The sequence below is a fragment of the Raphanus sativus genome, chromosome 4 (assembly GCF_000801105.2).
Source record: "Raphanus sativus cultivar WK10039 chromosome 4, ASM80110v3, whole genome shotgun sequence".
In the NCBI taxonomy this organism is placed as follows: Eukaryota; Viridiplantae; Streptophyta; class Magnoliopsida; order Brassicales; family Brassicaceae; genus Raphanus; species Raphanus sativus.
This window is the reverse complement of record NC_079514.1, coordinates 24,255,888-24,270,223: the sequence shown is the minus strand read 5'-3', so window position 1 is coordinate 24,270,223 and position 14,336 is coordinate 24,255,888. Positions and strand designations below refer to the sequence as shown.

At 42.3% G+C, this 14,336-nt stretch overlaps 1 non-coding gene across 1 annotated transcript; it reads left to right on the top strand.

Annotated features, from left to right (window-relative positions):
* The first annotated feature begins 7,052 nt into the window (after positions 1–7,052).
* On the top strand, positions 7,053–7,160 carry LOC130512162 (small nucleolar RNA R71). Its single transcript, XR_008945722.1, has one exon. It is a non-coding gene; the product is annotated as a small nucleolar RNA R71 (small nucleolar RNA).
* Positions 7,161–14,336: the final 7,176 nt, after the last annotated feature.

Sequence of the window (14,336 nt, the reverse complement as noted above, 5' to 3'; positions counted from 1 at the left end):
GACTGGGTTGGCGAGCTGATAGTGCTCAAATTACCCAGTAGAGCTACTCTCTCAAATAAGAGGTACAGCTGTAGTACTTAGGGATCGAATCACGAGGAGCTAGGGAACCAATTAAATAAATCTACTAATCAATCCTAGGCAAGGTTGGTTTATATGATAGAAATAAAAAATAACAATTCTAAAATGAGCAAGGCAGTTGCTCTAACTAACAATATGAAGGGTTGTTTAAATGGATAAAGAGTGCTAGACATAGGGTTTCTATTCAGAATGTGGATTATAATCTCTATAAATGCTTTAACAAGTTGCTTGCATGATACTATAGATCTCAGCCGCTTAACATATGTGAATGAATCACTGGTTAAAATATCTAGATCTCTGGCCACACCTTTCGCATGATGACATAGAAAAAGAGTCGGTCGATATCCTTTTGAGATATCGAGCGATACACCTTTCGCGGCGCCGATCGATTCACCAGTCGGGTTATCGATCGACGGCTTCTAGATCTGCCTAGGCGCGAACCGAATATGACCACAAGGTCTCAAGGAGGAACTGTCGTTCTTCTCAACGGGAAACAGGCATCGCTCAAATGGATAATTCAAGATAATCTAAGATCCTAGTGATCTATGTTCTAGTTAGCTAATCTAAAACAAGCATAGGGTACAATCCATTTGATGAGTATCACAACTTAGCAATTATAGTTTGGGGCTAATCCCACAAACCTATTTAAACCCTAGATCTAACAAGTAGACTACTCAGACATAGCTAGACAATTCATAACAATAGATAGATGAAAGAATTGCATAGATAGAATAAAGTAGAAATACAAAAGGAGATGAGAAATATCTCCAATCTCTCTCAAACAAATAAAACTCTAGTCTCTCTCTCACACTCTCTGCTTTGAGGGTTGTTAAAAGCTTCAAGCTTCAAAGGTTTCAAAACTTGCCGTCAAAAATACTTAGCAGGAGTATTTAAGCATTTCCATTAGGTTAAAAACTCGTCAGGGGCAATCTCGTAATTTGGTGAAGTCTTGGTGAAGTAGTCGGCTAAACCATTTCGTCCTCGATATCGATCGACAACACTGAATGTGTATCGATCGATTATAATCTTCTAGTACTCGGATCTTCTCGGCTACATCGATCGACAACTCATGATGAGTATCGATCGATTATAATCGCAATGTTGACTTCCGACTTAGTCTTGAATGGTCAACTCGGGTGTATCATCTCTTGTACTCCAAAATACTCCAAAAACATCACTTTCTCACAAAATGCTCCTGAACCTGAAAACATACCTAACAGGCTAGAAAACAGATTAAATATATAGTAAAATACTAGTATACCATGGTTAAAAACGGGTAAAATCTATGGTATATCAACTCCCCCAGACTTACTCCTTTGCTTGTCCTCAAGCAAAAAACAGTAGTCTTTGGAAAAGGTTTGGAAATAGCAGGAACTCAAAGATTCAATATATTGAAGTCATCACTCTATGGGTTTGCAATTCATGTCTAAACATCCTAATCACAGAAGTTCATCATGCCTTATCCTAGCTTAGCAACCAAACTCATCTAGTCAACAACTTAGCAATTCTCATCTGACATTTCCCTCTACTAACCTCATTTCTTAACATTAAATAAAGTGCAGGCTTTACTTTGGGAGTATCGATCAAAGAACACATGGATTCAACTCAAACAAGTATCTGAACACACAGGTAGTCTTCTCTGATCCCTTTCTCCCCTCTTCTCTCTTCACTGAATCTCTTATTAGTTTCAATTTCAACAGGTTTCGATGCCACATAGGTCATCTAGTCCATCTCATTGACATTTGCATTGTAACTCATACATTTTTGACAAAGTGTAGCGAATAATGGGGTCGCAGGAATCACTCCTACCCCTCGTTTCCACAATGTGTGATCATCCTTGAGATTTAGAATACTGGGGTCGCAGGAATCACTCATACCCCTCTGCTTCTCAAGAAATCATTTCAATCTTTTATAACATAAACTTAGATCTCGAGATGCCGAAGAGAGAGAAGGAAGGGAACCAGAAACACACAGACTTTTTACCTTCCAGACTTGTAAGAGGATTCCGATCCAGTGATATCCAAGCCCCAAGACAAGCAAATAAGTCAGTATTAGTGTTGGAGGTCAGCTTTGGTTCCTTCAAACAATCTTACCTAGTGAATATAGATAGCAAGTTGATCCACTTTAGCATCTTTAGTACTATCTGCAATCAGTAATCTAGAATGGTGCTAAAGAGTGGTCAGACAATCAAATATAAATCCATATCAATGTTCCTATTTAATACTTATGCGAAAAATAATTTTGAAAAACATTTTAATAAAAACCAAAATAAAAACACATATTAGTAAACTCCCCCCAGACTTAAATTACACTGTCCCAGTGTAACATCCGGTGGTGAGGTAAATAAAATAAAACATAATTAATTAATATAACAAGTTAGAATGAATAAACCTGATCGACAAGATGTCGATCGATTCGTAGTGGTATACGTCGATCGTTAGTAATGGTCGTGTGGTGTCGAGCGATATGAATGGTGAATGTCGGTCGATGGAATTATCATTCTACTTGGATCTAATAAAAACTGCAAAATAAATTCGAAAAAGAAAAATAAAAGCAAAAAGAAAAATAAAATAAAATAAAAATAAAGAAAAAGAAAACCTAATAGTGGGTTGCCTCCCACTCAGCGCTTGGTTATAGTCATTTAGCTTGACTGTGGTAGGTGAGTGACTCATGGAGTGAAGAAACTGCTGATTACCGGACAGCAATCATCAATCTTGTGTCTCCTACTATTGAACCATGTGGCGACGAAGCTTCTTTTGGCATCATCCGCTTGTAGTTGCTTCTTATCTATCTGGAGGACTGTATCTTGAAGTTTCCTCACAGAATTCTCGATGTATTCAATTTTGTCAACTTTCCTGTCGATGGTCTGGTAGGTATGTACGAACAATAATTTCAGCTCAGTCTGTAATGCATCGATCCTGTCCAGAATAAACTGATCACGGTCTGCTAAAGACTCGGTGTCGATCGATGCTACGAGATGCGCGTCGGTCGTTTCGCTGAGGGATCTGTCGGTTGACTCATCATCCATTGTGTTGATCGACTGTGAACACTGTCCTTGGTACTGCAGAGCACGTATATTGCCCTTCATATGGCAAGTAGTTCTGCAGAGGCTGTTAACCCGTTCGTTAACAGTGTAGTCAATGGTATCACAGGTCCCGTTGAGTCTCCTTTCCATAGCATCCATAGCCTCGTACAGCTCATGTTCAAGTTCATCAACTTCTGCTGTAGTGCCTGCTCGTCTCGCTAGTGGTGGCTGTCTGTCGATCGATGTTAGTTCAGGCCTGTCGATCGATGGAAAAGTAGCATGCTTAGCTCGGTCGTTCTGGCGAAGTGTGTCCAACTCTTTCTGTAGAAGATCGATCCTCTTGCTTAACCATTCGACATTGTTGTTGAGAAGGCTGTAGACGTCTCCAATCCGTGTATTGATGTAAGCAACCTCCCATTCATCTTTCTTAGGTGATGAACATTCTGGTCGGTCCATGGATGTAGTCTTGCCGATGTCGATCGATGGTACAGGTACTCTGTCGGTCGATACTGGTGGCGTAGCCTCTTTCTCAAGCATGGTCAATATGTTTCCAAGCTCCTTTATTATCTCAGCCATATCATTCTGGAAGTCCTTGTAACTGACATCCAAAGGCTGGAAAGTGTCTTCCACCAATGTGTGCATGTTTGCCTCAAGTTGCGCCTAAGCTCTCCATACATCAGTCACCATATCATCCACCTCCTCTCTACTGTAGGGCACTGGTGGTGGTGTGTATGCATGGTAAGGGCGTGTGTGTATTGGAAGTCGTAAGCAACCTTTGTGAAAAAGGGATGCTCTATCCAAAAGTCTCTTTACTTGCTCCTTGGTAACATGGATGATCTCACCATCAACTCCTCTAGCATAGCAAAACTCATCTCTGTAGACACCATATTCATCCTTAGCTTCCCACTTGAATCTCCTGGATCCATCAGTATTGAAGGTACGTCGCCCAAACTCCAATCGTCTGTCGGGCGATCGGACTCTTGGTCTGTCGATCGATCCGGGATATCCGCCGTCGATCGACGGTGTTGAAACGATGTCGATCGATGGTGAATGTCGAGGTTGACCGAAGTGTTGAGGAACTGTATCCTCCCTCGTGTTGGTGTTGTGGTTGTCCTGGACGTGATGTAGGATGTCTGGATGGCTACGTTGCTGTGTGAACAGGTTTTCTGGTCCATTAGCAACTTGGAGGATGTCTGCTATGTCCTCTCTTGTTATGTGCAGGACTCTTCCATCCATAGCTCTTGCATAGCCATCTGTGTCCCTGAAAATTCCAAATTCATCAGGTGTTAGTGAAACATTCCTGATATCATAAGGTTCATGAGATCTCGGTTGAGCTCTGTTGAAGGTGTCGATCGATGGGTGTGTGGTGGTGGCGATCGATGGTGCACGTCTAGCTGCACGGTTGGATCGATTGAACATGTTGTTGCAGTCTTCCATTGATGAATCTCTGAATGCTGGAAGCTGCTGGGTAGAAGGTGAAAAGTTTTGAATTTTCGTGGCTTGAGTTGTCAACTTTTTATACCCATGTGTTGCCCTAATCGGTGAAATTCCGATTTTGTCCTTTAAGTCGTCCGGGTTAATATCGATCGATATTATACTGGCAATGTCGATCGATGGACGATGTCGTTTTGCTGGATGAAGTAGATAATCGATCGATGGTGGGCGGTTGATGTCGATCGATTGTGGGAATCGAATTGCAAATCTGTCATTCTCCAAGTAATTTTCCCAAGCTCTCTCTTCCCAATAGTCTGCATCATGTTCTTCACTGTGGTCTCCACTGTGGGAAGAGGTGGCTATGTCTACTGCAAAACTCTCATGAAATCCGCTATCCGCCCAACTCCTTACTGAGTAATCATCTTCCTTTCGGTTGGGTGGGATGTCGAAATTCGGGTAGCAATGATCTGGTAGATCGAGTTGATTATCTGGTGGGTCTCTGTCGATCGATGATCCATAGTTGTTGTCGATCTCCTCCGACTTGCGAGTGTCGATCGATGACGTCAAAGTACTGTCGATCGATCCCGAGTACTCTGTCTCGTACTCGACTTCACAATGACAAACTGCGATGATACCAGTATCATCTTCCTTTACCACTAATTTGGCTGGTGGTTTGCCAAGCTTGACAGGGTCGTAGTGGATATCTGGATCTATCATAGTCAAGCACATCCTGTTGGTGTTCATGTCACATATGGCTCCTACTGTAGCCATAAATGCTCTTCCAAGTAAGAGGGAAGAGTTCCAATTTAGCTTGATGTCTAGGACATGAAAATCCACAGGGACGATAGCATCACCAATATGTACCTTCAGGTCTTTGATGAAGCCTCCAGAGTTTCTCTGAGAGTAATCCACGAAAGTAAAGATCTCTGGTGAAGGCTCTACTTGCAGGCCCAGATGGTCTGCCATGACCTTTGGTAAGATGCTGACTGATGAACCAGTGTCACATAGTGCATGAGGAAATTCAATCCCTTGTACCACACAGGGTATTGCAAACTTCCCAGGATCACTCTTCTTTAGCAAAGTAATCCTTTTCCTCATCTCTTCTCTGACATTGTCAAACCTTCTCCTAATGTCAGTTTCAGTCTCCCTTGTTTCTCTGAAGAACATCCACAATCTCTTTGTGAAATAAACCTCCTCAAAAGGTTTCTCTGGTGGGATTCCGATAACTCTCTTAGTGAAACCATCAATCTCCTTTTCATTAGCTTCCCTCTTAAGGTTCTTAGGAATCTTCTCCTTCCTACTCCTTAACCTTCTTCCTTCAGTTTCCTCTGATGCAGGTGTAGTGTCTGAAAGGTTACCAGTTATTTCGGTAGGGTTAGCTTGTGGTTTCGGTGTGGGTCTGAGTGCATTGATTCGGTTGCTGTCTATCGATGGTAGTTGCACTCGGTATGTGAGAGGTGCGTGTCGATCGATAGGTGGAGAATAGGGTCGATCGATACGGTTCTCTTCTTTGTGTCGATCGATGAGTGGCTCGTCTCGTCGGTCGATATCTTCGTAGGTGTGGGTGGGTGGGTATGGATGAGAAGCCGTGAATTCAGCATGTGTCAATATCCTAACCGCGTTGCAGTCTGCAAGCGTATCCGGAAAAGACATCGTCGATGTCGATCGATGTGGACTAGTTGGTATCGATCGACACCATTGTGATCCACCGAGACTTAGTGAACTTTCCACTTCAAAGTCTCCTTCTTGTAGCTTCTCCTGTTTCACCACTTGCCAGAAATCATCATCTATGATAGCATTGACGTGGTGTTTCCTATTTCCTTCCCCTACTTCCTTAGAAGTTCCAATCCTTCTGATAGAGTCTTCAGTCTGGACAATCTGTGTCTCAAGTTTCTTAACTTGAGTGCAGATGGTGTCTATCCTCGTGGTCAGATTGTTGAAGACAGAATCAATCTTCCCATTGAAGTCTACTGTAAGCTTCTGCTGACCTTCCAGAACTCTATCAATCATGGCATCAAACTTACTCTCCTGGGTGGGTGGCGGTGGGTTTTGGTAAGCTGAGTTGCCGTAGTTCCTTGTGTTGGTGAAGGGTTTCTGATACTGTGAACTCTGGTTGTAGTTACTCTTCTGACCACTGCCAAAAAAGTTTATGTTTCCACTCTGGTTTCCATATCTCTGAAATCCAGTACCTCCAATGTAGTTCACATCTTCCTCTGTATCATCCTCTCTAGCCTCTCCTTCTTCAGCTGAGCAGACTGGCTGCCCCAGAAATGCATGTAAAGCATCTATCTTGGCTCTGACTTCATTCATCTGGTCTTCCCCGATGGCTGCAACCGATTTCTTCTTGTCAGAGTCAGTGTTCTTGGTGCTGCTGCTGTTGGCTAGGTTCTCAATAAGTCTCACAGCCTCTATTGGATTCCTAGTGTTGAAGTTCCCCTCACTAGCAGTATCAAGAGCCATCTGATACCTTAAGGCGATACCTCTGTAGAAAGTGCTTAACAGCTGCACTTCATTGAATCCATGGTGTGGACAGTCTCGCTGGAAGAACTTAAATCTGATCCACGCGTCTTTAAAAGTCTCACTAGGCTTCTGCGCGAAAGTGGCGATTTTGCTTCTTAAGTCTTCAGCGCGTGCCTCATCAAAGAAATTACGCAGGAAGGCGTTTTTGATGTCGGCCCAGGATGTCAGTGATCCTGTAGGTAGCTGCTTGAGCCAGTGCGAAGCTTCTCCAATCAGTGAGTATTTGAAGAGCTTGCAGAGTAGGTAGTCCTCGGGGACTCCATCCATACGAATAGCAGCGATAAGATCCTCGAACCTCTCCAGATGGTCCATAGGATGCTCGTGTGATTGCCCAGAATAAGGTATCTGAGACACGAGAGAGTAGTACTGAGGCTTGAGCTCGAAGTTCGGCTTCTGAATCTCTGGAAGTCGAATAGCTGATCTGTTGGTGTAGTACTCGTCTGGACGGTTATAGTCTGCCAACGATCGTGTTTGAGCTTCTCCTGTAGCCTCAGCTTCAGGTTCAGGGATTATGTTTCCCTGTGCATCTAGTTTCTGACCTGTTGCATTACGCAGATGACCATCTTGGTCATACAGGTTTCCATTCTCGCCCTGCATGAGAATGACAATCGCGACCATGCTTCGCGGAGTAGTGTCGATCGATATACGGTTAGAAGTATCGAACGATGTGGATCAGCAAACGGTATCGGTCGACGGTGCTGTCTGAGTGTCGGTCGACTGTTGAACGTGAATGTCAGTCGACGGTAATGCGGTTCTGTCGATCGATGCGGAGCGTAGGTCTTTGCGGATTGAGCGTTCCAAGTGTGCAGGATCCTCTGAGAATAATAGTTTTCCCTTGTTGCTTCTGGTACTGCTGGGCATGTACCTAAAAAGACAAGAAAAAAAATTAAATAAGAAAGGGGGGTAAAAGAAAAACCTAAGATTAATAAGATTAAATCTAATGGCGATCAAAGATCCCCGGCAACGGCGCCAAATTTGATAGTGCTCAAATTACCCAGTAGAGCTTACTCTCTCAAATAAGAGGTACAGCTGTAGTACTTAGGGATCGAATCACGAGGAGCTAGGGAACCAATTAAATAAAATCTACTAATCAATCCTAGGCAAGGTTGGTTTATATGATAGAAATGAAAATAACAATTCTTAAAATGAGTAAGGCAGTTGCTCTAACTAACAATATGAAGGGTTGTTTAAATGGATAAAGAGTGCTAGACATAGGGTTTCTATTCAGGAATGGGGATTATAATCTCTATAAATGCTTTAACAAGTTGCTTGCATGATACTATAGATCTCAGCCGCTTAACATATGTGAATGAATCACTGGTTAAAATATCTAGATCTCTGGCCACACCTTTCGCATGATGACACAGAAAAAGAGTCGGTCGATATCCTTTTGAGATATCGAGCGATACACCTTTCGCGGCGCCGATCGATTCACCAGTCGGGTTATCGATAGACGGCTTCTAGATCTGCCTAGGCGCGAACCGAATATGACCACAAGGTCTCAAGGAGGAACTGTCGTTCTTCTCAACGGGAAACATGCATCGCTCAAATGGATAATTCAAGATAATCTAAGATCCTAGTGATCTATGTTCTAGTTAGCTAATCTAAAACAAGCATAGGGTACAATCCATTTGATGAGTATCACAACTTAGCAATTATAGTTTGGGGCTAATCCCACAAACCTATTTAAACCCTAGATCTAACAAGTAGACTACTCAGACATAGCTAGACAATTCATAACAATAGATAGATGAAAGAATTGCATAGATAGAATAAAGTACAAATACAAAAGGAGATGAGAAATCTCTCCAATCTCTCTCAAACAAATAAAACTCTAGTCTCTCTCTCACACTCTCTGCTTCGAGGGTTGTTAAAAGCTTCAAGCTTCAAAGGTTTCAAAACTTGCCGTCAAAAATACTTAGCAGGAGTATTTAAGCATTTCCATTAGGTTAAAAACTCGTCAGGGGCAATCTCGTAATTTGGTGAAGTCTTTGTGAAGTAGTCGGCTAAACCATTTCGTCCTCGATATCGATCGACAACACTGAATGTGTATCGATCGATTATAATCTTCTAGTACTCGGATCTTCTCGGCTACATCGATCGACAACTCAGGATGAGTATCGATCGATTATAATCGCAATGTTGACTTCCGACTTAGTCTTGAATGGTCAACTCGGGTGTATCATCTCTTGTACTCCAAAATACTCCAAAAACATCACTTTCTCACAAAATGCTCCTGAACCTGAAAACATACCTAACAGGCTAGAAAACAGATTAAATATATAGTAAAATACAAGTATACCATGGTTAAAAAGGGTAAAATCCATGGTATATCACGAGCCAGTCTGGGTATTGGACTTCGCGAATTGATCCGATTTTTAAAAAATTATCGACCTCGTTGTTTACTGCCTTGGCTCTTTCTGGCCCCATTTTTCTTCGTTTCTGTTTGATCGATTTGAATGTGGGGTTGACATTTAGATCATGCGATGCGATGTTGATATCGATACCCGGCATGTCGGCTACAGACCATGCGAACGTATTGATATTGTTACTTAGGAAGACTATTAAGTCATCTTTGATTTTTGGTTGGAGATCGCGTCTAATGCTAACACATTTCTCCGGTGAGCGCGGGTCTAAGGAAACGGTATATGCGAGATCCTTTTTGGGGTCTCTTGTTGAGGGATCTCACACCGCTGGTTGGTTCGTTCCTTGCGGGAAAATCTTGCGGTATCCTGTCATGTAGCAAGATCGCACCTAGGACGGCGTCGAAAGGTGAGAGATCTTTCATCACTGAAAACTCGGTTTCTTGTTCGAGGACGTATGTTTTGACGCTGATCGCTATATTCTCTTATAGGGGTACTTTGCTTCCCCCGAAGCTAAAGAGAGGAGGCGCGTATTTATCAATCACCACGTGGGTCGATCGATTTTCTCGAGGGTTTCATGCGACAGTAAGTAAGCTACGCACCCGGAGTCAACGAGGACCTTCGAAAAGGCTACGCCGGCGAGTTCTATCGTGATGATCAGAGCGTTGTCTTGGGGCATATCGAGTTTGACGTTTTTGTATTGAGAGAAGGTTATCACGCTTTTATTTGAAGTCGTTTTTCCTAGTCGAAGATTGCTTCCTGATTCGGGAAGCGGAACGACGATCGCGGGATGCTTGGAAGTCACAGATCGTTTTGATCTCGATCTGTTGAACCCTTTTCCTTGTTGGTTAGGATCCATAATCGTGCTTAGAAATCCTAGATCGGGTTCTTAGCAAGTATGTTTTTTGTTTATCTTCCCCACAGTCGGTGCCAAAATGTAGAACCTAAAATCTACACTCAGTATTTTGTAGTGTTTGTAAAGTAAAATGGGGAATGACAAAGGATGTAGGCAACGATATCCTTAGAACACAACGATGTAATCGGAAATAAGTTCACAAAAATGGACTTTTATTGAGTAAGAGATCGATTACAAGGAATAACAAAGAGATCAACTATAACAAAGAGATCGAACAAGATCGGCTTCTAAGACAAAGTAAGAAAGGTAAAAGTGTGTGATATGCTCTCTCTCTCTAGGGTTTTCGCTGTGTCTCAAACGTTCATCTCTATCTCCTTTTATAATCTTGACTCCGCCTCTATCGTAACGAGCTCTGCGATCTCCGACTCCTCCATCGACTTCATCGTCACATCGAACTCCTCTTTCGGGCCTCAACCTTGCGGCCTGTTATCATAAGATAGACCCATTAGCTCGATTGCCCAAAATTGGGTCCAACAAATACCACTCGCCTCTACGGACGCATCATCGACTCGGAAAAAGAAAAAATTGTCTTTCCAGGCATGGTAGTTCGAGTAAAACTCTGTTATGATCGTCATGGCCGGATGACGTTTTAACTGAACCATGATCGAATTACCGCAAAGTTTCAGCATTGGCGTGAGGTGGCTGACGTCTAGAGTTATACCCAGTTCGTAACTCAGCACCAGAATTCCAACGATGTGCTGCAAGCTGCACGGGTAAAGCTGGCTGATTGACAACCTAAAACTGTTAAGAAGCTTCGCTAAGATTTCCGGGATGGGAAACCACAGATGGCATTTCATTAAGTATGCCTCATAACACGTAAAGTAGCCCTCGGGCGGAGATCTGGCGACTTCTCCAGCTTTGGGAAGGCGAAACTTTACCGACTCCGGAATCCGGCAGAATCTTCGAATGGCAGCAAGAGCGTTGGAACAACTTCTGCTTGGGCAACCCCTCACAGGATTGGCACGGTACGGAGGAGGACTCCATATCCCGGGCATGGGAGGTTTCACTCCACCATTTGCCTCCAAGTATGCCTCTACATCCTCAGGATCGACTGTGGGAATCTCAAATTCTACCTTCGGCACGGCATCGTTAAATTGCAAGCTAGAACCACCAGAAACAAAGCAATCACGACTAGACTTGCTGGAAACTTTTCTTCCTGAAGACATGACCTCAAAAAGAGGATTTCTCTTTTACCAAAGGGAGAGAATAAAAAAAAAGAATTTTCTATCTTAGAAAGATTTGTGGAATGAGTAAGTAAAGAATTTGAAAACTTACTCCACATACTTATAGATAAGAAAATTTACTATTCGCTTTTGAAATTTCTGACATCATATTCCGCCTAAATTACTCGACATGCTTAACTCGCTCGTGAGAATATCTCAATTCTAACGTGCTCGGGGGCTAGCTGTTGGGGTCAAAATCGGTTACGACATAATCAAACGCCAGAAACTTCTCGAAAAATGTTCTTCTTTGAAAAAAGAGATAAAGGAGAGCACGAGAAACCTAAAACGAGTTTCAAATCAATTTCGAAGAGAATTAGGAAATAAAAACCTCACGAAAGATTACTATAAACCTTGGACAACTGAACGAGTATAACGGTTCGGTTGTCCTAACGGACTGACAGACTCACCGAACGAGCAGGTCAGGCCAAGCAAGACAACCAGATCGCCATTTTGGCGAGTTGGATCACCTCCAACTCGCCAAAATGAAGAGTTGGACCAAAAAACATGGCCAACTCGCCATTTTGGCGAGTTAGATGGGGAGTTGGACCCAGAAGCATGGCCAACTCGCAACTTTGGCGAGTTGGATCACTCCCAACTCGCCAAAATGGCGAGTTGGATTGCCCAAATCAGCATTCACCCCGTCTTCAAAAGCTTTGCCTTTCGGAATCAGATCAAACTCTTTCTTGTTCCATCTCTATTGGACCCACCGTCGGAACCTTACGATGAAAACCACAAGAACTTGTTTCTGTTTATGGAATTTGAATAGGTTGTATAGAACAGCAACGGTCGACTAAACTCCTTGAACTGCCTCCATTATACGATGAATTCAAATTTTCATAAATCGATGTCGTTTCTTAAGAAACACTATTTCGATAAGATAAAAAAATGCTTAAGTCAGAAAACGGCCCGAATAGGGTCCAGAAAACGGCTCAAAGCCCACTCTCGATTTTGTGTGAAGTAAAGCCCAATCGTTATGACGGTTTATCTTTTATTATGCAGGAGAAGATAAATGTCAGGTTCGGAGGATAAATGTGAAGTTTCTGGAGATAAACAGGAAAGTCAGAAAAATGGAATATTTCCGCAAAGCGATAAACTCGACCAATGGCAGAAAGGGAAAGAGCAAACCGTCTTAGGAGGAGTATATAAGGACGCCGAGGTCGAAGATGCAGAAAAATTCAAACTCACAGCAAACTTAGCACTTAGATCATTTAGGCAACTTTCCATTTTTGTTATTCGAGCTGCGACTCAACTAGGTTCTGCCGTCTTAGGTTATTAGAACTAGGAATCTCGCCAACAGCTATCGTAGCTAAGGCTCTTACTTTGTTGTAACGCTCACACGCAGATTCGGAATAAGACACCTTTTGCTCTTTTTCGATTACTTATTATTTTTTCTCGTTTTTACTTTCGTGTTCAAATTGCTTGGCATGTCGTTTAGCAGATATCTGGGACCTCTAGAAAATTAGGGTTTCCCTAACTTTCCTAATTTAAACAGAAATCGACAGTGCGAATTTCGGTTCTCACAAACTCAAACAATAAATACTACTCTAATCTGTTCCAAAATTAGATATGATCCCATATATCTCGGCTTAAATTATTTTGACTTCCGAGACGTAGATCCCCCTGAAAATTCCTCATTTCAAGTACATTACAGTAACCAACTTAACTTGCAAATCATTCTGGCATTAACTGCATTTTTGTCTCGCCTCCATCTTCTTTTAAGTGATTCTTGAGTAATTCTATTTGCCTCATCGTCCTTTAAACGATTGGTTTTTGTTTTATATAATCATAGTGCTTCCCCACTTTGGTCCATCATGCTATGAGTGTGAATGATCTTCAATAAAGAGCCTCTTAAAGTGATATCTGAATGTTCGAGTGATAAGTGTTAATGTACATGAGCTATCCTAGCGGTAGATGCTTTTCTCAATTCAATTTTTTTTACCTTGAGAGCTAAGCACAAGTTGAGAGGATTCCCTCTCCAGTTTAACTTAGCGAGACAGTCCATGATCGCTCGTACATTAATCTTCGTGAAACTTAGCTTCCATAGTCCAATGAGGAAACCCACAATCAAAATATCCCATTTCCAATTGGAAGAAGTACCTTGAGTAATAAACCCATAAATATTTGATGTTCAGTTTTGACCATCTGACAAGTTTGACATTGCGACACAGTGTAGCTCCATCTTTTTTTTTTTTTGCACTAGGCCAGTAATAGTAACACTTTAGATTTAGGTACCTCTTAGGCGTCGGCCACTATGAAATTGTAGTAATCTTTTCCGAACATACAGCAACTCCTGCTTCTGAAACGATGTGACCCCAAAAATCCATTTTGTACCAGAAATTACAGTTAGCTAGCAAACAATAGCTGCTCTCTAAGCTTACCGAACACAAGCCGTAAATGCTCAGCATGCTCCTCTCTGCTCAGAGAATAAGTCAGGATGTCGTCTTTGAAGACAATCGTGCACTTATCCAAGTGCACACAAAATACATCATTCATAAGTTTCCTGAATGCTACTAGTTCATTCGACAACCTAAGAGACATTATCACAAACTCATAATCTCCATAACGTATAGAAACCCGTCCTCAGTACATGCTCTCCATGGTGAAGTACTCGGCCTGATGAAAACCTTATCCGTAGTTCCATCAACTGTTTTTTTCAACTGGGTCATCTCTGCTGGTGCTAGACGGTAAGGAACTCGTGAAACTGGTGGCACCCCTAGTTCCCACTCAAATGTAAAATAATCTCCTCTAGTTGGTGGTGGCCCTACTAATTGCATCAT